Source organism: Gekko japonicus, unplaced genomic scaffold, assembly GCF_001447785.1.
Source record: "Gekko japonicus isolate JY-2015 unplaced genomic scaffold, Gekko_japonicus_V1.1 scaffold1216, whole genome shotgun sequence".
Lineage (NCBI taxonomy): Eukaryota > Metazoa > Chordata > Lepidosauria > Squamata > Gekkonidae > Gekko > Gekko japonicus.
Genome location: NW_015174309.1, coordinates 556,266 through 559,267, shown reverse-complemented (window position 1 = coordinate 559,267; position 3,002 = coordinate 556,266).

Genomic DNA, 3,002 nt, shown 5'->3' with positions numbered 1-3,002 from the left:
TGGATCCTAGCCCAGGACGAAGCTTTACATGGCAATTCAATTATGTTGGTCACATACAGTTATGCATTCAATGGCAGCTATTGAATACATTACAGCGAAGACTTTTGTGTTTCATTTGGCATGCCCCTCCCCTTCTCCCTGCTTCTGGTATTGTTTGTCCTTTAACTGTTTTAATATTTTTATGGTCACGGCTTTGGGGAGCCTGACTGGGGGGGAGGGATGCAGCACAAAGATGTTTTAAATAAAATAAGCCTATTCCCTGGGGCATAAATGGGCCTGGGAAAAACAGGACAGCTACCAAAGCGCTGCTCCCTCGGTAGATCCTGGCAATGCTGCGGTACAGTCAGCTCGGCCAGACCATCACCACGAGCAAGCTGCGAGGGGAAGTCGAACAGGGCACCACGACCAGGCCAGCTGGAAGGGAATCAGGGCTGCCAGCTTCACAATGAGAACACACACACAACACACCACACACAAAAAAAAGCCAAGGACATTTCAAGCATTGTCATTGGTTGCTCCTCCGTAGTCAAGGACCTCCTCCGGACATTCCTGCAGAGAGGGGAGAAAGTGCGTAACTGTTCTGTGCAGCTTTTCTCCCCCTTGTAGAGTCCACATATTGTCCCATTAGAGATGAAATGCAGCCAGGAGCAAATACACATGCATTTGCACAAGACAGACAACATTTATTTAGATTTGTGTGTGTGTGTGTGTGTGTGTCTGTTAAGTGCTGTCAAGTTGCTTCTAACTTATAGTGACCCTATGATTTCATGACCTCCAAAACACCCTACTGTCAACAGCCTGGCTCAGCTCTTGCAAACTGGGTGTGTGTGTGTGGCTTCCTTGACTGAGCCAATCCCATCTCAGGTTGGGTCTCCCGATTTTTCATTTGCCTTCCACTTTCCCTAGCATGATTGTGTTTTCCAGTGACTCCTGTTTTCTCATCATGTGACCAAAGTACAATAGCCTCAGTATAGTCATTTAGTTTCCACAGAGAGTTCAGGCTTGGCTTGACCTTGAGCCGAGGAAGCATTCACTATTTATATTTATGCCCCACTTTTTCTCCCAAAATCAGGGCCAAAAGCGGCTCACAACATCATTCTCCGCTACTGCATTTTATCCTCCCCACCACCACCCTGTGAAATAGGTTAGGCTGAAAGCGTGCGATTGGCCCAGGGTCACCTGATGAACGTCCATGGGGGGATATGAACCCGGGTCTTTCAGATACTACTCAGTCCCTCGCAAACCCATTTTGTATTCAATTCTATGGCTAAATCTTTGGTTCTTTCCCATAAAGCTTTGCGATTAGCGGCTCCCAAGCAAGCACTGTCAGAGACAAGGCACTCTGTTCTAAAAGGAATGGTTTACATATCCAGAGACCAGGGTAACAGTCTAAACCTCTAGATATGGGGCATGTCTCTCCAGGATTCCTCCTTGACACAGAGAGGTTGCCTGGAATATCCTGAACCACTGATAATATACAGATTGTTACTTGAAGATAGTCGGGACTTCTTGCCCTCGCAGAAATTGTTTCAACTACAGGCAAAGTTCACACCTTACTGTGTGCAAGGGGCTGGGTTCTGTCGAGTACTTCAGATGCTCATCACAGATCTGACTGACAGTTACATTAGCTCCGATGAATGGAAAAGGGTACTTAATATCTGGGTTTACTCTTGTTCTTTGTTGTTCTGCCAACCACCCTCTTCATAGATCTTGACAGAGCAACCAAAGAGATCCTTTCTAGGACTACTGTGCAGAATACTCAAGTACTGAAATTTTGAATTAATGTTGTATGCTGCATACTAGAACATTATATATTTGAAAGTTTCAGCATTGTGGTTTTTAAAGTTCCAGAAATAAGAGGTTCTTTGGGAACAGTTGCCTCTGTCCCTCTTTCACTGAAACTAATGGGTCCCTGACCGTTTCATTATCGAGCCAGGTGGGAATATTTCCCCCAACACCAATCTACACCGGCTCTCCAACACGCACACAACCAGATCGATGCTATGATGCACACCAGATTTGCATACCTGCTCTTTGGGGGTTAAAGTTACATGTGCATAAAAATGGTTCAGAAAAGCCAGAATATAAAACACAACCCATGGGTATGGAGGAACACGGGCCAACAATGCAAAAAACTTTGTGCACATAGATAGGCTGGTTTTGCACATCCCCATATATAGATGCCCTGACCTGGATAACTAAAGCTAGCCTGATCTGGTCAGATCTCAGAAGCTACCCAGGGGTGGCCCTGTTTGTGTTTGGATGGGAGACCCCTGAAGTCCCAGGTTGCTACACAGAGGCAGGAAATGGCAAACCCGTTCGGTTCGTCTCTTGTCTTGAAAAGTCTATGGGGTTGCCATAAGTTGGCTGTGTTTCGATGGCACTTTACGCACAAACACACACACACACAAACATGAGTCCTCTGAGGAAAGGTTGAAGGAGCTGGGTATGTTTAGCCTGGAGAGGAGACGACTGAGAGGTGATATGATAACCATCTCAAAGCACCTGAAGGGCTGTCCTATAGAGGATTATTTTATTTATTATTTTATTCAATTTATACCCCACCCTCCCCGCAATGCGGGCTCAGGGCGGCTTACATAGTGGCAAACGCCAATATAAAACATATATAAAACCATTTAAAAACACAACAATACAGAAACATTTTTAACAAGTTATTGATTAAAGTGCTCTAGATGTTCGACATACTATTTCACCGATGGCGTATTTCGACTATTCAGCAACCTCTGCTCAGGGAAGCGCTGATGTTCCCTCATCCAGGGCCAGGTGGAGAGAGAATAATGATGATGGCAGTGGTGGCGGCGGCTCCTACTCGAAAGCCTGGTGGAAGAGCTCCATCTTGCAGGCCCTGCGGAACTGCATTAGGTCCCGCAGGGCCCTGATCTCCACCGGGAGCTCGTTCCACCAGATAGGAGCCGCCACTGAGAAAGCCCTGGCCCTGGTAGCAGCCAGCCTGGCCTCTTTGGGACCTGGGATTACCAGGA